This window comes from Pseudochaenichthys georgianus, chromosome 10, assembly GCF_902827115.2.
Source record: "Pseudochaenichthys georgianus chromosome 10, fPseGeo1.2, whole genome shotgun sequence".
NCBI classification, from domain to species: domain Eukaryota; kingdom Metazoa; phylum Chordata; class Actinopteri; order Perciformes; family Channichthyidae; genus Pseudochaenichthys; species Pseudochaenichthys georgianus.
The window spans coordinates 8,806,992-8,832,595 of NC_047512.1; positions in this window are offsets into that span (position 1 = coordinate 8,806,992).

Consider the following 25,604-nt stretch of genomic DNA (forward strand, 5'->3'; position numbering starts at 1 on the left):
ATTTATCACTCACTCGCGCTGACGGGGGGGTAGTGATGTTACGTATTGCGCCGAGGCCTCGGAGCGTGTGTCGAGTAATCCCCGAAGCTTTTTGTGAAGCATGTATCGAGGCTTGTATCGTTTTGGGCCAGTGACGTCATCGATGACAAACGAAGCCTCGCTGCCTGTCGATACCACGTGACTGCTTCAGGAAGCGATTCAGATCGGTTGAACCGTTGAACCACAACACTCATAATACCCATGGATGTATAATAAGAATCACATTATCCTTCCTGTCCCGGGCCCGGTGACACGATGGAATCAAGAGAGACCCTCACTTACATAGGTTGGAACATGTCAATAAGTAGCCTATAAATGGATGCAAGCATAAATAAATGTAGGAATAAAAACATAAACAAATAAATGAATAAATACAGGAATACATATGTGTCAATGTTTTCAGGAACATTTAATGTGTGTGCTGTGGCTCAGCTGGAAAGCAGTTGACTCACGACGGCAGGGTCCCTGGTTCAATGACTGCCCAATACGTATTTGTTGTTGTTTATAAAAGCTACAGCTAAATGAGATAATGTAGTTAATAAATGTATTCTTTGATATGGTTTAGCCTTTCTCCGGCTACAACATGGTTACGTTTATGAATATTATTAAGGAATACAAATCCCTCTTTGCAATGTTTACCAGCCTCCTTAGGCTTTTCAATCACAATCATTCAACTGGAATAAATACAATATTGTTAACATGAAAATAGGATGTTATGTTCGTTGTTTAGAGTTATTCTAAGGCTTTACTCATTGGGAACTCGGTATGAGATAGAGCACACTGTTGAGATGTCCAATCTGCCTGTTTTACACACTTTGACCAACAGGGGGGTTTGTGTTCAAATGAAGCCCATGATGAAGCCTCATGAGATGAACCCTTTTGCGAACCAATTGGCTGGAAAGCTTCAAAGCTTCATAAGGCTTCATCTCGCCATCACTACGGGGGGGTATTCGGTTAACGCGAGTGCGACCACTGCTCCTAAGCCCTGTTGTTGCCATTTTATTTTCTGTTAAATAAGGTTAGACCGTGAGTTAGACCCGAGTCTTCCTGACAGTGCATATTGTGCCGCTGCCCGGTGTAATTCAAATGTACCGCCGCGCGCAGCACAGAAACAGCTGCTGCTCTGCCGCAGCACCGGAAATGGAACTGCTGGGAGAAAAACTGATTATCAGAGATTTAACGTTATCTTTGATAATATTTCGTCTCCTCATTTTTCGTCAACGAAAGTAAAGAGAGATTTTGTCATAGTTTTTATTTAGTAAACTACATTTTCGTCTCGTCACTTTTCGTCAACGATATTGCATGATGATTTCGTTACAGTTATTGTTTACTGCCGTCGGTGCCTTCTCGTCATCGTCTCGTTTTCGTCATGGAAAAAAAGGTAGTTGACGAACATATTTCGTCATAGTTTTAGTCAACGAAATTAACACACACACACACACACACACACACACACACACACACACACACACACACACACACACACACACACACACACACACACACACACACACACACACACACACACACACACACACACACACACACAGAACCATTTGACACATTTCCCGCTCTTATGTGCCCCTCCCCCCACATGGATCACACCTGGCACACGCAATACATGTTCAGTGTCTATTCTTTGTATATTGACTGCAGTTGTTCATGTATACAAGTAGTCTGATACAATATGTACAGTTTGAAAGGGTGTTAAATTAAATGTGGTGATGATTAATTGTTTTTGTGTTAATGTAATAGCAGTTAAAACAGGACCGGTCACATTTGACCACAAACACCAAAGTAAGGGGGGAAACGAAGACAATAGGAGGGTTAAAAAGTCTGTCAATCAATGAACAAATCATATTTACTGTATAGTTGAATAAGATATTTAGAAATGTAGTGATATGTGGGGTTTTCCAAATACAATGGGGTTGAAATATGTAACATTTTTCCAACTGGCCACTGTCAGCAATTGCATATATTTAGGTTTGTGTACAGTATTTCAGAAAACATAATTATACATAAAACTTATCTTGCCTAATCACAACCAGCAATCTATTCTACTAGCATTATGAGGTTGTACGAACTTAGTTTAAAGCTTAAATCCTAATTTATCTTTTAATCAGTGTCAAAAATGTTTGCCTAGCGAAGACAAAACAATTTTTTTTTAGAACTGTAGTGATATGTGGGGTTTTCCAAATACAATAGGGTTGAAATATGTAAAAAAAAATTGAACTGGCCACTGTCAGCAATTGCATATATTTAGGTTTGTGTACAGTATTTCAGATAACGTATTCATAAAACATATCTTGCCAGCAATCTATTCTACTAGCATTATGATGTTGTACGAACTTAGTTTCCTAATTTATATTTTATTCAGTGTCAAAATGTTTGCATAACGAAGCCAACAAATCTCCAGGACATTCATTGCTGTATTTTCTAATGCACATCTCTGAAAAAGCAGTACGTTTTTTTATCACATTTTCTCCACAGCTCAGTAACTTGGAACTGTTACTTCCTATCTGGAGCCAGACTTTTGCAGTTTTATTGTGTGCATCTTATGATGCAGGAAGACCCTTTTTGAAATGGGCTTAGTTGGGAATAGTTGTGTTAATTGTCGGCATCTGGCCTCTTACACGGCTCATGAACTGCTCAGGTTTCCGGCTTCATCGAGGTAATTGTCTGTCACATTGCTGCCGTTTAGCTCTAATGTCTTACTGTGGATAGTCCGTGCCAAGTTCAACACAGTCCTGGGAGTTTAAATAGATGAAGAAACTTTGCATTGAGTGGAAGGAAGTTATACTGTGTTAATATATTTGGAAACATTTGAATAAAGGGAAGGGTTGTGACACTGTTCTCCACCCAAATCAAGTGATAAGTAGTTAATTCTAAATGAGAAATCTCCAACGAGGCGTTCTGGGGCAGCATGTGTTAGAGTTTTACTCGCTACAGGGTGTACTTTGAGGGTGTGTGACTCTGCAGACCGTTTACATACAAACCTACAGAACACACAAGGGGACGGGTAATAACCAGAAAAGCATGACATGGGACCTTTAACCCATCAATAGGTGCCTTTTCAATGTAAATCAAGTCTGTGTTCCCTTAAAAGACTTTGGCATTTAAGCCAAAATAACCTTTTAAAATAGCCCTATAATGTCAAATTCTATCCGCGTTTGAACTTCCATCCAAAAACTACACATACAATTGAATTGTTCTCACATAAATCCTGTTGATGGAGGACAAATGTAATCCTCTAGATTTGCCAGAAATGGCTCCAAGTCTAATTCAACATGAAAGTGCTCAGTTTAGAAAACCGAAAATCCATTCGGAAGCAAAGAAGTGTGACATGTTTTAATTTGGACAAAAATTTAATTTGTAAACAGACTTTTAACATCTGAATATGCTTGTTTAGATGATAGCAATTGGATCGTGTGTGGTACCAAAGAGCGGATTTTTAGATATAATTAAATTCCTCCAGTTGGGCTTTATTTGCTAAATACTTCAGATAAAACCATTCACCCACCAGAAAATAGACCCATTTTCTCTTTCCTTTTTTCTCCTCTGACTGCTTGATTGTCACAGTGGTGCAGTTATCATGTGAAGAAGCTGCATCCCATAATGAGAGTATTCAGCACAAAGTGTTGTATAAGAAATTATTACAATTAATCCAGCTCCCGGAGGGCAGATATCTCGCCAGGAAATGAAGCCACTTCAGAATAGAAATCCCATCCGTCACTCAGCGGAGACTTAATGTTGACATTTTGGGTGGTCCCATTATTTTGACCTTACCTTCTAGTAATCTATCATAAAAGGCGCCCTGCGGATCAGATAAGCTGTCGGTTTCAGCTTTGAAACATATATATCAAAGAGCTTTTCTGAAATCACTGGAGTGCAAAATTACAGCGCCAGTTACCTGACGGAGGCCTATCAAGTTTGTGATTAGGTCTCAAACATGAATGTGAACTGATATCGAGCCGTGATTGTTCTCCCAGCAAGCGGGTGACACTTTGTTGATCATATGTCTCCTTTTAAATACAGATGTGTGTCCCTAATCATTTGCATAATTTCCATCTGACTCATAGTTAAAGGGGCAGGGTTTAAAGCAAACCAGTGACACTCTGAATATGCAAAGGCCCGTGATGCTAATGTTCAGGTTTCATATTGTTATTTTCTCTACAGTCAAAGTCAACTTTAATGTCAATATTTCAGTTTGTGTGTACACACACACAGTGACATGTTCACATGCTTTAATGTTCAAAAATATCTTTCTCACACTGCCTGTGCTGCAGCACCTCTTTTCACCCTCTGTCTGAAACCAGAGCCCAGTCTGCTCTGATTGGTTAGCTCGCTGGCTCTGTTGTGATTGGTCCACTGCTTGGATGTCCCGCCCCTAAGTCTTTCATGTACAAAAAAACTCCCTCTGGACAGAGCTCCGGGATTTGAGTCTTTGCAGTCCATTTACATTTTAGAGTAAATTTGAGTACCCTACCATCCTCCAATACCATGTGATCAATTTGTTTCACTCCTTGAATTTCTGCCGTGTTTACTTTAAAAGCAATCCCATTTATGTCGACGTATTTCCTTTTAAAGCCAGCACAAATCATTTTTCTCACAGGTTAACATCTTTATCTATTACTCAGATGTTGCTATTACCGTTGACACTCCATACATAATTGACCGGAGAAGCAGAAAAAGGGAACACTACTTCTCCAAACTGCTAAAATTAATAGTCGTACATCTGAGCACGGTGTTCTGCTCGACTGGATTCGTCTGCCTGGTTGCCTTTGTCAGAGCCCGACAAAAGAACGAGAACAAATAGGAAAGCTAACGCCGCCAAATGCTCCACCGAGAAGAGACAAAAGGAAGAGCCAACGGGTTCAGGGCCGTGAGATCATTCCTCCTATGTCCTCACCTCATCTTTCTTCACCGTCCTTTTCACCTGCATGGCAGATATATCGTCATGAGCTTCAAAGAAGAAGAGAGGCAGTGAACTGTAGCTTCCTTGTGTTCCCTGGATAAAAGCTAAATGAGAAAACCCTTAAAAACCCACATTTCTAAGAAGAACTAAGACCCTGACAACCAGTCTTTTACTAAAGAGAGGTGTCACACTTTGGGTGGTGGTTTTATTTAGAAATTAAACCCTGATTACCACATGGGCAAGCTTTTAACGACACAGGACCATGTATATTCCATTAACAGAAGCCTGTACCATTAACAGTGCATGGTGGGAAGTGGTAAAGTCAGACTGTGGTAATAATTCGCTTTCCCGTTGCTTTCTAATGACTTTCAATGAAAACAAGTGGAAACACAATACATTAAACCAGCTCCATTGAGATTAGTAGAGGTCTGGAGTCGCAGGATAGGCAACAATTCATCATTAACATCGGCCAAGCAGCAGAGTTGGAAGTTGCCAGTGGAAATCTAATTTAAGGTTATTTGTTAGGCAAGCACTAACATGCAGTGCAGCAGTAAAGTAGGATTAGTTTGGAGAACCAACACATCCTCACTCCCAGGTCGGCCTATATTGACGTTATGTCAAGTCCCCTGCCGGCTTTTTCCAACGCAAGGGGGGGGGCCTTAGCGTCCATTTTCAACGCAAGGGGGGGGGCCTTAGCGTCCATTTTCAACGCAAGGGGGGGGGGCCTTAGCGTCCATTTTCAGCTTTCCGGGATGTCCATGTGCTTCTATGGACGCTCATGGAAGCACGGCATTCCTTTGTGTCGACTGCCCTTAAAGGCAATGTGAGCGTCCATTCTCATTGGATAGCGGAGAATTGTACACCCGGAAGTAAATATTCCCCTTACTGACGATTGATTTTACAGTGATATCTGCACTACTCATCGACTAAAAAACACCAGATTATCCTTGTTAATTACACAACATTGATTGGTTTAAATTGTGTGCAATGCTTTTGTATTTTTCCCCTTCGATTCGGAGAAACAAATCTTTTTTCGGAGTAAAGGGAGAAGACACTACACTACCCAGAATCCCCAGCTATCATTTCTCCCTGCAGAAAAAGAAAACATGGCCGAACTTCGTTTTATTCTGGGTGTAAAATGCCTATTTTAAAGTTAGTTTGGCCATTAAAATGCGTTTTGATGTCATTTGATGCGAGAAATATGAGTTGTTATTTCAGATTATGTGTGCAGTGGATGTACATGATCTTTAGTTTGCTAGTTATTACGAAGATTACTTCAGGAAATTGCGTCCAACGTTTTCATTGTTACCAAGGTGGTTGCTAGGGACGCTGCTATCGATATTATTTATGTTATGTTGTGTAACTGTTTAATGGTGTTATCTGTATTGCTACCCCCTTCCCCGTCAATGTATAGTGTTGGTCCACAGCGCAAACATATTAGTTTAACAAAATACGCATCTAAAGATACGTTATTTCCCCCTGTGCAATTCCAGTCTCACATCTCACAGCACATCGTCATTAACAAATACCGGAAACAGACCGAAAACATTTAAAAAAAATAAAATAATACCTTATTCCGAGTGTGCTTGCTTTTCTCTTTGAAAGTCATCACATAACGGCATTGTAGTACACGGTTCGGCTGCATTAAATATTACATATCTGCCGTAGTTCTGTATTTATAGAGCCCTGATGAGAAGACAAACATGAGGAACTGAAAACGTGACGTGGATCATAAATATATCAGCCATTAAACAACATCTTACATTTCTTTTCACACAATACGTCTCCTTGCCGTATCAACACTAATTCGGCTCACTTTTATATTTGATCCAATTGGTAGATAGGCTGTATTTACACCATAAAGGTGCACAGATGATATAAAGAGACACCTGGTGGTTAAAGCATGTTATTGAATTTCATTATTTTTATTATTAGATATTAATAGGATCTCTATAAAGTATATTCATTACTCGTTATTCTCTACTAATAGTTAATTAAAGACTGTATATAATGACTATTTTGCACATCCCGTTCAAGATTTCAAGATTTTCTAAGGTTTATTGACATATCATATAGGCCTACACAACTGTGGTGTAGTTCTGCATTGAATGAAAAACTTGGGTCGCAGGTTCCTCAACAGTGCATTACAAGACATCTATCAATATGTGTGCATACCTCCAGCAATGTTAACTATGTTGAAGCACTTATTTTAACTGATATTATACATAATGTATTATACTCTTATGATGTATGCAGATATTTCATCTCCGGCCTTGTCAGGTATTGAACAATCAATAAATAAAGAACACAGAATTGTTAAATATAAAACACAGAATTTGTGTGATTATACTAAATGATTTTCAAATAAACACCACTGCATATTTAACTGTTACACATGCTGATGTAACGCAAATGTTCCAACTTGGGATCAATAAAGTATATCTTATCTTAAGCTGATCGATGGCTACTGCCATATTTGCAAAATGTGCCTCTGAACCTTGACAAGTGCATGTTTCAGGCTTATCAATTAATGTAATGTAATGTAATGTTATCAATTAACAACAGGAGGGGTCACAAACATAAGTCCAGCTGTTAAATAAAGCTCTTCTGACCTTAGCTGGCGTGTGGGTATATATATTAATACTGCCCATTATGGGCACCAGCAATTTTCACCCATTTATTAATTATATGTTTTAAATGTGAGTGTTTCCTGTCCCCTAAACCTCCAGGGATGTACACAGTTTAATACTGGCAACTTCTTATTATGGGAAATACGAAAACGTCTTTTAAAACTACAACTCCCAGTAGAGACGTGCCATAGAGAACATGTTGCGAAACAGAATAGCCAGCATGTGTAGTTCTGGGGACGGGACGGGGTGGGGGAGGGGGGGGACGCGGTGGACCCGTTCAAATCCAGTTTTGAACAGTCTGCCGTGGTTCCATCCGATTTCAAGTGCTGTTCGAGGCTCGGTAACCCTCGGAGCACACTCTCCAATCACAGAGCTTGAGGACTATCACGGGGTTTGTCAAACAGAGCACATGGTGTCCAAACGATAGCTGGGGATTCTGGGTAGTGTAGTGTCTTCATTGCCTTTAAGGGCAGTTGACACAAACGAATGCCGTGCTTCCATGAGCGTCCATAGAAGCACATGGACATCCCGGAAAGCTGAAAATGGACGCTAAGGGCCCCCCCCTTGCGTTGAAAATGGACGCTAAGGCCCCCCCCCTTGCGTTGAAAATGGACGCTAAGGCCCCCCCCCTTGCGTTGGAAAAAGCCGGCAGGGGACTTGACATAACGTCAACATAGGCCGACCTGGGAGTGAGGATGTGTTGGGAGAACAAACGAGTACACAGAGCAGATGAGAAGGTAAGGTCATAATGAGAGAAGAGTAGAACATAAATCGGGGGGGCTATACTAATCCTATTGTACTAAATCCATTCCAATGTAAGGTGCTGCAACCCACAACTTTTTTCAATTTCCTTAATTTAAAAATGGTTTTGTTATAATATTGTATGTAATTTGATTCATTCTAAAAAAGGGAAAATACATCTCAAGTGATATCTTTAGAGAGTGTGGTTTGCATGTCCAAAAAACCCAAAGTAATGAAACTTCCAATGATATGAAGCAGGGCGGTGGTGGCGAAGTCGATAGAGACTTCGGCAACTGGAAGGTCACCAGTTGAAGTCCCGGCAAGACCAAGTGCTACCGAGGTGTCCCTGAGCAAGGCACCGTTCCCTACACTGCTCCCCGGGCGCCGTTCAAAATGGCAGCACACTGTTCCTAACACTAGGATGGGTCAAATGCAGAGAAACCATTTCCCATGGGGATTAATAAAAGTCCATCTTAAAATGTTCCAAATGGCACAAAAAGTGGATGCTGAAAATGCTATTTTAAATATTTTTGCTTCCGATACCAATTACCAATCACATTGTTGCTGATTCATTCAGTGATAAAATGATGAATCTGTTCATCCTTGTCAGCTTTGGTAATCACCTTCGTATACAGTAGTATCACCGTATAAGTGTTCCCGCAATCAATCTTTTAATTACATTGAGCTTCCGTTAAGTTTGGAGCACCAAATCAATCTCTGGCATCCTTACACATTATTGAAATATGATGCACAAGGATATCTGATAAAGACTTAAAGTTCACCTATTGTGCAAAATCCACTTGTCCATGTGTTTTATACATAAACATCACCAACCAAGGTGCCCCCCCCCCCCCTTATCACCTGGATCTCCTCCTAGAGCACCATTGAGTTCTTTTTAACCAAATCTCTCTCAGAGGGGCGTGGGGAGGGGCTCCTTATTTTCATCTAAAGCAACAGACAGAGAATCAGCACTTTGGAAACAGGGCTGAAACAGAGGGGATTATGGGTAATGCTGCAATGATCTGTTTGGTGTTTGGTGCCAAACACTTCAGAGACATGTTGTATATCTGAGAGCTGTAATATATTGATGAAAAACAGTGTAATAGGGGACTTTTTAAAATGTAAAATAAAGACAACACAATCTGATCAACACTGAAAGGCGAGATGAGGAAATTGGGATTTTGTGAAAGAAAGTTGTATCAGTGGATCCTTGAGGTGAATTCAACGTGGAGAGGAGATGGAAGGAGGTGAAATGAAGGGGGAAGTGAAGAGCAGGTGTGAGGAAAGGAGGAAAGGAGGAGCTACAGGACGCTCAGAGATTTTTGGATGTCTGCCCTGTTAAAGCAAAGCTGCCAAATCCCCTCCTGGACCGTGTGCGTCTCGAACAGCTGAGGCTTACTGTGGGAGGTTCTGGGACACGCGTCTATCAATACTGAGGGCAAGGGAACATCAACAGCAATGACGAAGAGGCAGGCAATCGTTTTCATCTGGATATTACTAGACTATTCTAAACGTGATGCATTGCACACAGCACTTTCTAACCTATAGTCAGATGTCATCGCACAGGCAGGAAATTAAAATTATCATCCAGACAAGCTCCGGTTTAATCGTCTGTGTCTCTGTGGAATTGTCAAAGCGATATTTATTTATGACCGCTGCATCTTTGTCAACAGAACGCATGATACAATGCAAGATGAATGCTCAACCTGACATCTTATGATCAATGGGAGTTTTTTCTCCGAGGAGTGCTTTCACCAAATAAGTGGTGGGCACATCTGGCACGGCTCTCCAGATACTTTGGTTGCTTTTAGGCATTTCTTGAATCTTGATCAAGTCCAATATTCTTCTTATCAGGGGCGTCGCCTGGGGTAGGCGACGGGGTATGTTTTTTTTCTTTAGCCCCGGACAAATTCTCCCTCACTAATATAATACATTAACCTACTTTACCTATAGGACGGACGGCAGATTTGTAAATTCCCATGTTCAGTGAATGCAACACAGAGGCAAGACGACGCCACCAGACCAATCAGAGAGTTGCATGGAAATAAACGTGTTTTATTGGCTGACAGGTACGTACCTCCATAGATATATATAAACACTAGATGGCTCATGGGAGATTTTCCAGCGTAGCTGACTGGCCGCTATCTTGCTACAGTCAACAGTTACTCTGATTCGCGTTATGGTAGCTGTTGTAAGGTGAGTGATCTGCACAAAAATACTCTTAACTCGCTGAAATCTTGACTGATTTACAAACGGTTTGGTTTATTATAAACATGATTAGCATGGCTATGATACAGGATGCTTGGACATGTTGAAATTGCAGCTTTTCTTTGTGTATGTGGTTGTATTTATTAGCTGGCTAATAACAAGAGGCTGTCAGTGAGACCTAGTATTACAAAGTTGACCCAGCAACTTTACACCAGTGGGAGAGGCAGAACTGCTCTTTCTTTTCAACATAACTTAAGTTACACATGATTTCTTCCAAGTGGTTTGGCTTGTTAAAAACATCTTGCATTATGATACAGGAATTTGCTGGCTTTGTGTTTACAGAAGTACCTGACTATGCCGGACTTTTGTGCAGCCTACGGATGCTCCAATCGCCGCTGTCTGCAAACAAGAACCCGTGGGATCACCACATATGTTTATGTTTGCTCAGTCTAATAAACCCATAACATGGTTGTGAAAGAATACCAAAGCTGAGGCTGGACGATGATTGATTGTTAGTGTGCCATGTGTCACTGTGTGTCTTATTGGTTTTGTGGTATACTGTATTTTATTTTATTGTGTGCAAGACACATTTAAAACAAATAACCTTGAACCTTGAAGCCCCATCTCTCCCCACCTGCTCCTGCTTCCTACATCCCCTCCACACCACACCAAGTTGTTCTTCTTAATAATAATAATACATTTATGTTGGGGGGGCCGCCTTTCATAACACCCAAGGACACCTTACAGGGGCATAGGGGCAATATAGGGAACAATTTAAACAGTGGATTTTGTGATATATCAGCCGGGGTGAGTCAAGAGAAACCACAAATGGACTACAGAAGGACATATGGTACAGTTTATATTATTCTTGGTCTTTTTTCAATAACATATTTCAAAGGTTCTGGATTTGTTTACAAATCTAGAAACTAAATACAAAACTAGGATGATATGAAGATCTCATGTCAAAAATAATTGTGATAAATTAGACAGAACTGGCCTGTCTGTGAGCACATTTTATGTTGGTTTGGTTCTTCTGATAAAGGTGTGAATATCTAAATAATATACCAACATATGCTATTGTCATTAGTTGTGTCCCTGTTCTTCAAGCTAAGGCATTGCTCAATTAACAACTCTTGGTTTACAGAGTGGTAACATGAGACCGATTTTTATATATAAAATATAAATGTATTTTAATTTTATAATTTATTTATAATTTATTTTAAATATTGACAATATAATAAAATAAATGGAAATATATATACACCTGCAAATATTTAATATAAATACCTTGTGTGTGTGTATAGCTATTGCTTTATCTGATTAATGTTATTTTCATATGAAAGTCCATGATTATAAGTATGCAGTATCATAACTACATCTTTGATGTTTATAAAAAACCAAACCGTTTGAAAATCGGTTGAAAATTGAGCAAGCTATGGTTATTTAAATATTAAACCATAATGTTATGAATGAGAGCACTGCCTGTAGCAAGATGGCGGCCAAGTGGCAACGTCGGTCTCCATTGGCCAGCAGCGCGTGTGAGCCATCTAGTGTTTATATATATATCTATGCGTACCTCTCCTCTGTGACAATGTTTAAACTTTAAACTGTCAGCCCCGGACGTGGAGATTCTGAAGATGGACATTAGACATTTCCTTAATAAAAAAGACGGCAATTCTCAAGTGGTGGCTCACACAACAACCCCAGAGCCACCACCTGAGCCAGGTGAACAAGGTATGTACCCGTCAGTAAACTTACAAGTTATGTCAACATGTAAGCAAAGCATAAATTATAGCTATGTTGACGTTACTTTGAATCGCGGGGGTAAGCTAAACCGTTAGCAAGTAGCTATAGCTAGCCAGATATATTAAATAAACACTTTGTCATACAATCTAAATGTTGTGTTTTTTAGCGTTACTTGGTGATTTCAAAGAAAGCTCTCTGGGAAATGTTGACTTACTGTCTGTGTTCGACATGAAGCTAGAAGCTACCTTACAGTAGTAGTTGATCCTGAGTCCTGCCAGTTAAAGTGTTTCATAGTTAGCTTAGCTAAGCATCAACCTAGCACTGAAATATATATGGATGTTATGTGACGTTATTTCTGAGAAAAAGTCAGCTGAAATGGTGGCATAGTTGCCACTGCTTTACGTGTCGACAGCATGTTTGAACGTATTTGCACCAGTAAATGTGGCTGTCTGGCCACTGACGTTGCCATAACAACACCTGCATTTAAATGTGCAACCTCTTTTTGTGACAGATTTTGCATGAAATTATAATTCTTCTGATTGATATTTCCTATTGACAGCTAGTTTCTATGTAAACATTATGAGATGGACAGCCAGCTAACAAGCTTGTTATACACATATTTCAGATCAAAGCTAATCCAGTGGGGCTCCTGAAAGGGGGAGAGGGACACTATGCTCCCAAATATTAAGCCTTGACCCCCATCTTAAAATGTATATGATCAAAAAATGATCTGCATTGTCGGAGGCCTTTTTTCCTCATCATGTCAAATTGTACAGCTTTCCTTAGTGTTGAACGCAGAAAGATGACTATATTAGAGTATTAAGTGAACATGACTATATTAAAGTTTTAAGTAAATATATTAAGTGAATTACTCAAACTGCATTTGTATAGGAATGATTCTGTCCTATTGGCAGATAACTACTCTTAATAGTGATATCTACAAGAGGTTTCCAATGTACATGTAACTATTTTCAATTGGTTAGTATTACATGTTGTGACAGTGTGGTGACACTCATTTTAATGAAGACAAATGTGTGTATCTTGAAATTCATTTATTTGACAGAGCTGGAAACTAATTGACTTACATATTTGTTTGTGTTTACCTACACAGTCATCACAGATGAGCCAAACGGAGTAGAGGATGAAGAACAGGAGAAAGGGACACACAAGAAGGAGATACAACAGACAAGAACGACAATGGAGACAACAATGAACAGGAACACCAGAACAGACAAGAGTCAATGGGTAACATGACTGATGTAGGGACTGCAGATACAGGGCCAAGGCAAGTGAGACATCACTGCTTTCCATCCAGCGTGTTTGGCCAGCAAAATAGATCATTTCAACCGCAAACAGCAAGAGATGAGGGATTATTATTTCCTCCTTCCATCCCTGTTTCTGTTTAATCTGATTACTAACAACTTCTAATAATTTGACATCGTTTATGATTTAATTGGAAAATGAAGTGTTTTTAAATAATAAACCCGTTTCTGATTCTGATTCTTTGATTTATTTTTGACATCTGGGTGTTGATCTCTTGATGATGCTCTCAAAGTGCACAAGATTGATGCTTTTAACTTCAACATTTAAAAAAAATGTTCCTGGGGACCCCAGAGGAGGTGAGTTCCCCCCAAAATAGCACTTTATCTCTGCTTATGTAACTCCGGTGTAGTGTCCCCTCGGCAACATATCACTCAGAGCTGCTGATTACTTTCCTGCATTTCAATGGACAGCATATAAAAAGGACATGTGAGCTGCATTGCTTAAGAGATCCTCTCATGCTATCTCTTTTACAAAAGAAGTGTCCAGTCAACAACAAAACATCAGTGATCGTATAGTGGTAGTATATTTTTCACAAGCAATGTGAAACATTAAACTTATACAAACTGGTGTACAAAACTCACATACCTGCGTTGATCTCCTGGAGTGTCTCTACTCTTTCTTCTACACATCTCTTGTCCACCATCAGAGATTGCAAACATTTCAGAAACAGCTAGAGGTAGGGGACAAACAACTTGTTCGCTGGGCATGTCAACAACCTCCCTGCTTTGATCAAGACTTTAGGAAGCCTTTCAGCCCCTCTAGCAAAGGGACTGGAAAGCAAGCTTTGAACATGCAGTACCATCTACATGCCGTCATGTTCCAGACACTGCTCTCAACCACTCAGGGCTGCACACATACCTGCAGAAAGAAACACTTGACTTGGTGCAGGCAGTAGATTACAAAACAGCAGTTGAGAACATACTGAAAAATTACCAAAGTAACGAGAAAGTACATGAGGTCTATGACAAGACCAAGGCCCTGTGCAATGATCTTGATATTCCCGAAACTGTGACGCAGAGGAAGAAGCGTAGAAATAGCATCTTTGTAGTCAAGGCATCATGTGGAGCAATGTGAAACATTACACATAAATAAACTGGGGTACAAAACTCACATACCTGCATTTCAATGGACAGCATAAAAGGACACGTGAGCTGGGTTCTGTTGCTCAGATTAGCTATTGATGATCACGTTGATAAATCATATAAAACAAATAGCCAATCACACAGAAAACATGTTGCTGTGACTGTGAGCATTAAACTATTAACATTAAACTAAACAAACACAACAGTACGTTATTGTCCTTATAAAATAAAAACATACATTTTGTCCACCGACATAATACAGGCACCTTACCCTCAAGAGATCCTCACGTGCTTTGAGAATCTCCCACAATCCATTGCCGTAACAAAGCTAATGCAGGCACACGTTTGTGACACCAGATGGCGCAATTGTGTATGTGCGTGTGGGGAGTCTTGCAGTAGAACATTTGACTGTAGCGCCGCCACTGTGGGCTAAGCGCCGAATGTTTCCAGGTCCAGGCGACGCCCCTGCTTCTTATACTGTTTGGTTTCATTTAACCAGTATTCTCAGACAGTGCCAATTCTAGAGTCTGTGGGGGCCCTCGGCCAACATTCACTTTGGCCCCTCGGCAAACATTCACTGGGGCCCCTCAAAGCAGCTTTTGGTGCGGAGCAAGGAAACGAAATTTAAGATAAGAAGCAGCATTTTACGGCTCGCTATGCATGGGGCCACCCTGAGGGGGTTTCCCGACATGTCGTTGCAGTAATTAAAGGGTGTTTCATGTTGTCGTTGCTGTGGACCTTCTTTGGGGGCCCCCTTCTGGTCCGGGGCTCCAAGCAGTTGCCGGCAGCCCTGCTCTCAGACCTACTCTAATGATATGGTCCAAAAAAATCTAAAAAAGTATGTTATGCAACTTTACACTTGTATGCATCTTTGTACCTAAGTGTACAGTTTCTTTGCCAAATATTGTATTTGTCCCACTTGTCTGACAGCTTTATTTGCTATTAAAATGTAATACTCTTTTGTCCGGGGTACATAAACATTTTGTAATTTGTAATTTAGATGTCTCTGATGATTTTAGATTTGCTCCATTACATTTAGCATCTACTATATTATATTTCTGAGGACTTTAAACACCTACAGCCATAAAATGAAGCATACACACCCCAGTTTTATATATTCAAAGAAATCATAAATATTGGTATAACACTTAACATGGAAGTGCATGGTACTGAAAATACTTACACACCTTTTAATTAAGAAATGCAGGACTTTTTTAAAAAAAATACTTATTTCTTGCGCAAACAATCTGAATTATTTTAGGAACCTATGCTCTTTCAGGTAAGTAAACTAAACACTTTTACCCAGGAGACAGCCTTTTTTTGTGAAACCAATATTGCCTATTTTAAATGTGTCTCTGTTACTTAAATGACAAACATATCAATTGAATTAAATCCATGATCAGTAGTTTTGTTTCAATTCACAACATCCCTAATGATTAGGTTTGGCTTTTCACAGATGTGAACCCTCTAAACAAGATGTCTAAATTGCTTTGTGAGAAGCGGCCACAAAATACTTCTGGGAACCAACAACATCAAATCCATAAAATATATATATACTGTGTTGTCAAACATTGGCAAACAAGGGTACCATGAAATTATGCTTTGGTATTTTACAGTTTCACAGCATTGTTTTGCCAATTTCATGTTTCATTAAGACTATGAAATAAAATAAATTCCTGCTGGTCGATGCAATATTACATTACATTAAATTACTTGTTAGACGCTTTTATCCAAAGCGACTTACATACTCAGTACTGTGGACAATCCCCACAGGAGCGAAGTGTATTCAGGGACACAACGACATGCTGACTGCAGTGGGGTTTGAACCTGTGCTCCCCTGATCCCAACACCAACGCACTATACCACATATGTCCACAACAGAAGAGCTTTTGGAATACCCAACTAATTGATATTCCATTCTGATAATTGTCCCATTAGCAGTGATCTTATGACATCTCCGCAAAAACCTTTTAAATTTGCCTCAAATGTGATTGTGTCTCACTGACTTAATTTCTGCATTTACTTCTCTCAACCAATCGTGATAGCTACAGAAGCAACAGAAGTGCAAGAAATGAATAATGTACCCCATATATGATCCCGTGGCACTTTCTATTTATAAAGGATAAGGTCGGCGACACTGATGTTTCATGAATATTACAGTATCATTACACGTTTATGTAAAGTCCTGCAGACAAATGCATTTTTTAATTGAATATGCTTGCAGAATAGATGGAGTCAGAGCAGCTTCATCAGTCAAAGTCTCCTCCAGTGTGTAATGCGTTTCATTGGTAGTGGATTCCAGATCGGCCGGTTGAAAAGCAGATGTGCGGCCATCAGATTTACTCTCTTCAGCTTCCCCGTCGGTCCAATAAAAGGTGATCAGATGTGTTTCATGCCTGCATTAAAACTTTAGATAAGCACATTAACCGTCACACAAGACTCAGGAGACATTGTTAACTGCAGACACAAAAAAGTGTATGCAAAATAGGACAAATAAGAAAAGGGGAATAAAGTGTACTTTTTGTGAATAGTAATGTACTCTACAGAGAAATGGCTGGATGATAACCTTTAGTTATATCCATTCAACAATTACAACTGAATTGCAATATATAATAATAATAATAATTAAAGCTGCAAGCAGCGTTGAGCGGGTCTTCGACGTTCCGCAGGCTGTTGTCCGCACGTCGACGTGTGTGTCTAGGTGTCTCGAGGACTCGGCCAATATATTTAGCCATAATTGACATAGTGCTGTTGAGGGCCGGACTAGGAGCCATCATCTGAAGTCTGGTGCTGTTTGGAAGATTTTCCATTGAATTAGCACAACATCGGATTTTTTGGCGAGGGATGCGTTTCCATGGAAACGGCATACGTTGAGATTTCAGATATCACGTAGAGCTGCTGAGGGCCGGACCATTAGTCATCATCTGAAGTCTGGTGCCGTTTGGAACCTTTTCCATTGAATTAGGACAACACCGTGTTTTATGGCGAGGGAAGCGTTGCCATGGAAACGACAAATGGTGAGATTTCAGATTTCACGTAGAGCTGTTGAGGGCCGGACCATTAATGATAGTCTGAAGTCTGGTGCTGTTTGGATGATTTTCCATTGACTTACAACAACATGGGATTTTTTGGCGAGGGACGCGTTACCATGGCAACGGCATACATTGAGATTTCCGATTTCACGTAGAGCTGTTGAGGGGCGGACCATTGATGATAGTCTGAAGTCTGGTGGTGTTTGGACGATCTTCCATTGACTTACAACAACATGGGATTTTTTGGCGAGGGATGCGTTGCCATGGAAACGGCATACGTTGAGATTTCCGATTTCACGTAGAGCTGTTGAGGGCCGGACCATTGATGATAGTCTGAAGTCTGGTGGTGTTTGGATGTTTTTCCATTGAATTACGACAACATGATGTTTGACGGCGAGGGATCACCATGGCAACACCAAATTATGACATCCCATAATTGACATAGAGCTGCCATGGCAACGGCATACGTTGAGATTTCAGATTTCACTTGGAGCTGTTGAGGGCCGGACCATTAATGATAGTCTGAAGTCTGGTGCTGTTTGGACGATTTTCCATTGACTTACAACAACATTGGATTTTTTGGCGAGGGATGCGTTTCCATGGAAACGGCATACGTTGAGATTTCAGATTTCACGTAGAGCTGTTGAGGGCCGGACCATTAATGATAGTCTGAAGTCTGGTGGTGTTTGGAAGATTTTCCATTGAATTACGACAACATAATGTTTGACGGCGAGGGATGCGTTGCCATGGCAACGCCAAATGATGACATCCCATAATTCACATAGAGCTGTTGAGGGCCGGACCATTAGCCATCATATGAAGTCTGGTGCTGTTTGGACGATTTTCCATTGATTTACAACAACATTGGATTTTTTGGCGAGGGATACGCATTCCATGGAAACGGCATACGTTGAGATTTCAGATTTCACTTGGAGCTGTTGAGGGCCGGACCATTAATGATAGTCTGAAGTCTGGTGGTGTTTGGATGATTTTCCATTGAATTACGACAACATGATGTTTGACGGCGAGGGATGCGTTGCCATGGAAACGGCATACGTTGAGATTTCAGATTTCACGTAGAGCTGTTGAGGGCCGGACCATTAATGATAGTCTGAAGTCTGGTGCTGTTTGGACGATTTTCCATTGACTTACAACAACATCGGATGTTTTGGCGAGGGATGCCGTTTCCATGGAAACGGCATACGTTGAGATTTCAGATTTTACTTGGAGCTGTTGAGGCATGGACCAGTGATATGAAAGTGAAGATTGGGGGACGATGGGACCGTGTCCATTGGATTTACAGTGACACCGTTGTTTATGGCGAAGGATCCGTAGCCATGGTAACGCCAAATTAAGTAACATCAGATTTGACCTAGAGCTGTTCAGGGCTGTGGTGTGAACCATCATGTGAAGTTTGGTGGCGTTCTGAGAATGTCAGTTTGAGTTATGACATCATCGGGTTCCATGGCGAGGGACCGCCAAAAATTGTACGAACGCGAACTTTGGCGACAAATCACGGCTACGCCGTGCGAAAGAAAAAAATTCTCGTGATAACTTAAGCTCTCCCATGTCTCGCGAAGCTACCTGACGAATTTCGAGGCGTACGATAAAAGTCCCTAGGAGGAGATAGATTTCGTAGGTACGCAGAAATAGGCCAAAAACGCGATAAAATCGCGTTTTTTCGACACCAAATTCAAAATGGCCGACTTCCTGTACGTTATTTTGTACCCCTCCAAGAGGCTTTTTGGTTCGTCTCCGCACCCTAGATATGCGTGGTGAATTTCGTTGGTTTACGTGAAAATTAAAATAGGGGGAGTTAACGTCAAAAACGGAAGTGGGCGTGGCCTACGCAATTTTTGACGCAAAGTTCCGGGACCAATGACATACTTTAAGTTGCCACACTTTTGACGCGACTGCAACATTTGTTGAGTTTTCACATATGCTGCGGGGGTCAAAAGTGCGTTTGAAAAAGACAAATAATAATCATAACAAATAATCCGTCCAGTTTCAATCATGTTCGATTTAACATTGAGGTGGATGGGAGCACCTCACTGTAGGCCGTCCGGCCTACCCACTGGGACACCTCTAATGGGCTTTTGCCCCTTTTTTACCCTGTTTTGAGGGGGTTTTGCATGGTTATCGCTCGCTTCGCGAGCGACTACGATGATTGTTACGATATCAATTATGCGATTTGCAGTCACGTGGGCTTCGCAATTGTGACTGGGCTCACGCGGTCTATCAGCCGACATTATTTACGAACATTTTCGGTGCTTTTGTCGGTCGTTTTCCCTGTTTTTGGCAGGTTTATCGGTCGCTACGCGACCGATTTTTTCCAATTTCAATAGGGTCTTCGCCGACCTAGGTCTCAGACCCTAATAAATAATCCGTCCAATTTCAATCTTGTTCGATTTAACATTGAGGTGGATGGGACCACCTCACTGTAGGCCGTCCGGCCTACCTACTGGGACACCTCTAATGGGCTTTTGGCCCTTTTTTACCCTGTTTTGAGGGGGTTTTGCATGGTTATCGCTCGCTTCGCGAGCGACTACGATGATTGTTACGATATCAATTATGCGATTTGCAGTCACGTGGGCTTCGTCACGTGGGCTTCGTCACGTGGGCTTCGTCACGTGGGCGAAGCCCACGTGACTGGGCTCACGCGGTCTGTCAGCCGACATTATTTACGAACATTTTGGGTGCTTTAGTCGGTCGTTTTCCATGTTTTTGGGTGTTTTTGGCAGGTTTATCGGTCGCTGCGCGACCGATTTTTTTCCAATTTCAATAGGGTCTTCGCCGACCTAGGTCTCAGACCCTAATAAATAATCCGTCCAATTTCAATCTTGTTCGATTTAACATTGAGGTGGATGGGAGCACCTCACTGTAGGCCGTCCGGCCTACCCACTGCGCCACCTCTAATGGGCTTTTGGCCCTTTTTTACCCTGTTTTGAGGGGGTTTTGCTTGGTTATCGCTCGCTTCGCGAGCGACTACGATGATTGTTACGATATCAATTATGCGATTTGCTTCGCCCACGTGACTGGGCTCACGCGGTCTATCAGCCGACATTATTTACGAACATTTTCGGTGCTTTTGTCGGTCGTTTTCCCTGTTTTTGGCAGGTTTATCGGTCGCTGTGCGACCGATTTTTTCCAATTTCAATAGGGTCTTTGCCGACCTAGGTCTCAGACCCTAATAATAGATTTAATTTGTTAGCGCTTTTACAGGTGCTCAAAGACGCTTTACAGATATAGTGAAGGGAAAAGAAAAGGAAGGAACAACAAATAAATATATAGTTAAAGTAAAATAATACAAAAACAATCATACATTAAAAGCCAGATTGAAGAGGTGAGTTGTTGTGAGTTTTTTGAAGGCGGTGAGGTCAGTGCAGTCTCTGGTATATATATATATATACTGCAAATGATCATGAAAACCTTTGCCAGCAATAATGCGTTCTTTTTGGATAACGATACTCAAAATAGGCTTCAGTTGATAATTAACCAAAGCTATCCTTAATTTAAAAAGAGTGTTTTTTTTTTTTAAAGCCGTGTTTGTTTAAAACAGTAATAAGGGAAAAGGTGCTGTGCAAATGATAATTTATCGCATTTCTCTTGCAACTAAAGCAACTTGCAGTGATAATCAGTCTCATCACTTTCCAGCTCTTATGTTTCAAACTGAACAACAAGGGAACATATAATGAGAACTTGTTTACAGGCTTGAAGTGAATTTATTCAACAAAGAAGCTGCACAACACCCGATTCTCTGACTGTCTGCCTCTGAAGCGTGATAGTGACAGTTGATAAGGATTATGAACAATGTGTTTTGTCTGGCAGCTCAACAAGGCTTTGAAGAAGTTAATCTCAAGTGATCTTAATTTATATTACATTCACAATGGAGATTAATGATATTAGTAGCATCTACAGCTGACACACGATCAGTCAATTAGGTTAAAGGAGCCCTATTATGCTAAGTCTCAGGTTCTAATTATTATGTTGTGCCTCTACTGTGACATGTCTCCATGCTTTAATGTTCAAAACACTATTTATTTGTCTCATACTGCCTGTGCTGCAGCACCTCTTTTCACCCTCTGTCTGAAACCAGAGCCCAGTCTGCTCTGATTGGTTATATGGCCGGCTCTGTTGTGATTGGTCAACCGCTTAGAGATGTCCCGCCACTTAGACTATAACGAACAATTTGTTGGAGCGCTAGCCGATAGAAGTGTGAGTGTTACATAGTGATGTCATTATTTTAAAATAGTAAACAAAGGAGTCCAATGGAGGCCTGCAGGGTGGGGGATAACAACTCACAAAAACACACACAGGGATTTTAGCCTCTGCAGTCCATTTACAAAAACCTTTATGACACACTACAGAAAAGGGGAAACTATAAAGACATCTTTAAATGACCCAATCTATGACTTATTTTACTGCCCTGTTTCAACCCATGCTTGTGCTGCAGATCATGTTTGATGTAACCACAATCAGATTAAGATGTGGAGTTCTGTTCTGACCTCACTAAGCTACCCCTAAATCCTTCAGGCTCAAGAGGTTTCGTTAGAAAGCATTTGTTAAATACCGGCTGATTCCAGTAACCATCTGCTACAACTTATCAGCAATATGCTGCTTGTCAGTTTCTTCCTAAATGCCAAAGAAAGACAAATTAAAGGAGGTTTAAAAATTCTATCTTAATAGTAGTTTGGAAATATGTGAAGTAACGCTTTATTGACCAAACCGTCCACCCCGAGCTTGTTTTGCAATTTCTCTAAAGGCCCTGACACACCAAACTGACACCAAAGAACACGTCCCGACGGACCCGACTGTTGTGTCGTCTCACGTCTCCTGCGTCTTGGCCAACAGTCGCACTGGAATACACCGCAAAGACTTCAGCCGACGGCCAAGTAGCAGGTACGAACTGCGCATGCGTGAGTGGCAATAACTCTCCTTACCAGCAGGCGGCGGTAGTGTGTATTCGTCATTCAAAAAGAGGCAACCGGAAGACAGATTGCGTGATATATACAAACGAGAAATAGCGTGTGCGCTCCATTTTCACTCTCGTACATCACAGACTGTTTCACAGACTATTTCATATAGCGATTTATAATCGAAAACATGTTTGAAAAGGAAAAATAATGTGTTCTTAAAACCTCTTAAGCCCGAGGGTCCCCCAAGTGGACCCCTCCCACCGTTTTGTTAAGAGACTATGTCTCAGGGCTTCTTAACATTTATGAAACTATTAATGTTCCATACCCTTTTAACGGTAAGAAACTCAGCTAACTGACAATGTGAACCATTTTTAGCTAAAAGAAACACGAGTAATAACAAGCCTTTGAATTAGCATGGAGCGAAAAATGCTAACTAATCCTAACGGACTTTTGCACAGCACTCACGGTAGAAATGCCCTTATTACTTATCGTAACTGCACAAACAAGATATCCGATTAAAGCTGAGACTCCACAGATTCCACACATGTAATGTCATCACTGTAGGACCCCGAATTCCTGGAGCTATCAGCCAGAAAAGAGAAAGTAAACAACATCCGGTTTCAAAAATATTACAATAATTACGTCTTACCTTTTTTTATTTGTGATCAAAAGTTGTGTTCAACGGAATAAAAACACCGCTCAAGATTAATCCAATGTCTTTGTGTCACGTAGACATTTTTACTGATAATCCATCATCATATTTAGCGAGCGAGCGTGCGAGCGAGCGAGCGTGCGTGCGAGCGTGCGTGCGTGTGAGCGAACGAACGAGAGAGCGCCGGAGATCGTTGTTGTTAGCTTCTGGTGCTAGCGAGCTATGCTAACAGGAATAAGGAGCTTTTTCAACAACAAGGTGGAGGAGAGTCCTAACTTTAGTCTAAGTTATCTCAGTGAGTCTCAAACGGTTTGGTCACGATTAATGTAAACAATTATTTCCGAGGCACACCTTCATATGATCATTATAGGTATAAAAAAACAAGAGAATAAATGTAAAACAGGTATGAAATACTATATGACAGTAAAACAAGTATAAAGTTTAAAAGGGGAGTGATTTGTAAAATATCCATAAAGAAAAAGTAAATCTGTTTACAGTTCTATTTCAAATGGGTGTTGAGAGATGTTTCCATAGATCTCTTAATGTTGCTCTCAAAGTGCACCAGATTGATGCTTTTAACTTCAATATTTAAAACAAATCTTCCCGGGGGAGCATGCCCCCGGAATCCCCTAGAGGATGTTAGGTCCACCATCCACTTATAAAAATACCTGCTTACCTGCTTACACCTATATGCCGTGAGCTGATTATCGAGCCTTCATTGTAACAGTCGCGGGTACATTGTGTGCGTGTGGGGAGTGTTGCAGTAGAAAGTTCCACTGCAGCGCCCGGTACCTTAATGGGAAACCCTACATGTTTGAGCACCCTCTATGAAATGTCAAGCTACCCCACAGCACCCCCAAAATACATCTCTGGCGCCCCCACTGAGCCTGCAACCCCGTTTTGAAGAAATGCCAAACAGGCTCATTGTAGCCACTAATGCTTTGATAAGACACACCTTTTTGCCAAATATCAGCATTTTCTTTCTTTTCATTTTTTTTGCACAGATTGCAAAGTATTATAACTTATTGTTCTAGCAAAGGGATTGCACAATTGTATTATGTATTTATTTGTTTGAGCACACAGACTTATGCAGCATTGTTTTATTATCACTGTTCTAGCAAAGTGATTTGTTTATCATATTCATATTGATGTATTTTAATAAATGTTAACATGGCCCATTTCGTGACTATTTTTGTTGGGGGGACCCAACTTTTTTTTTTCTCCAAGAGGGGGGCCGGGCAGAAAAAGTTTGAGAACCACTGATTTATAGTTAAAGCTTGGGTTACGTGTACTTAACCAGCTTCACGTATTTCATGATTTATTTACTGTTAACATGTGCATGTTGTTTTCAACCAGAGTACCACCACAAACATACAACAGTTTTTGCATTATTATAATTATTGTTTGCAGATTTTCTGATTGTATGAAGGAAAACAGTTGGATGAAAAAGCACTCGGTTGCTTTGTCACCTTTTCTATATGAGGTGAAACTAATTAATCTCACGACTGCAGGAGAGCGCTTGTTAAAAAGAAAAAGGTCTAGCATAAGTTGCTAACTTTCAACGCTGACATTTCTCTGTGAAAAGTTAACTTCTACAGGAAGAAGTTTAAGTAATAAAAATACCTTTTCTAATGTTCTGCACTGCATATAAAGTGAAGCATGCATGACTTTTTAATTGCATGCCTCTTTTAGATCACATTTCAGTTTCCATAGGAACATGGGTTTCAAGTTATAAGAATTAGAGATACCAGTGACACAAAAGTACATCCAGGCAATTGTAGGAGGGACTCATGTTAAAATCAACAGCCTTAATATAAGATTAAGATGGACTTTTATTAATCCCTCGTGGGGAAATTGTTTCTCTGCATTTGACCCATCCTAGTGTTAGGAGCAGTGTGCTGCCATTTTGAACGGCGCCCGGGGAGCAGTGTGGGGAACGGTGCCTTGCTCAGGGACACCTCGGTAGCACTTGGTCTTGCCGGGACTTGAACTGGTGACCTTCGCCACCACCGCCCCATATACGTAGTGAATGATTGAGAACTTGTTATAATGAGAAGAATGATTGGAAATCAAAGTGTAATTCTTCGCAAGTATGTATGTTTACATATATTATGTTATATTTTCGGGAAATAGTTGGAGATTTTGCTTTCAGGTGAGTTAGAGCAGTAGTCTGTAATAAATTAATGTCGAGTGTCCTCCTATGTCTTTTGGCTCCATTTGATCTGCAATCAGATCCAGTAGCAGTAATCCTCAGAGACACAATGGCGAGGCATTGCACTCAGAAATGATTTTTTCTCTTAAAAATATATGAAATGGATTT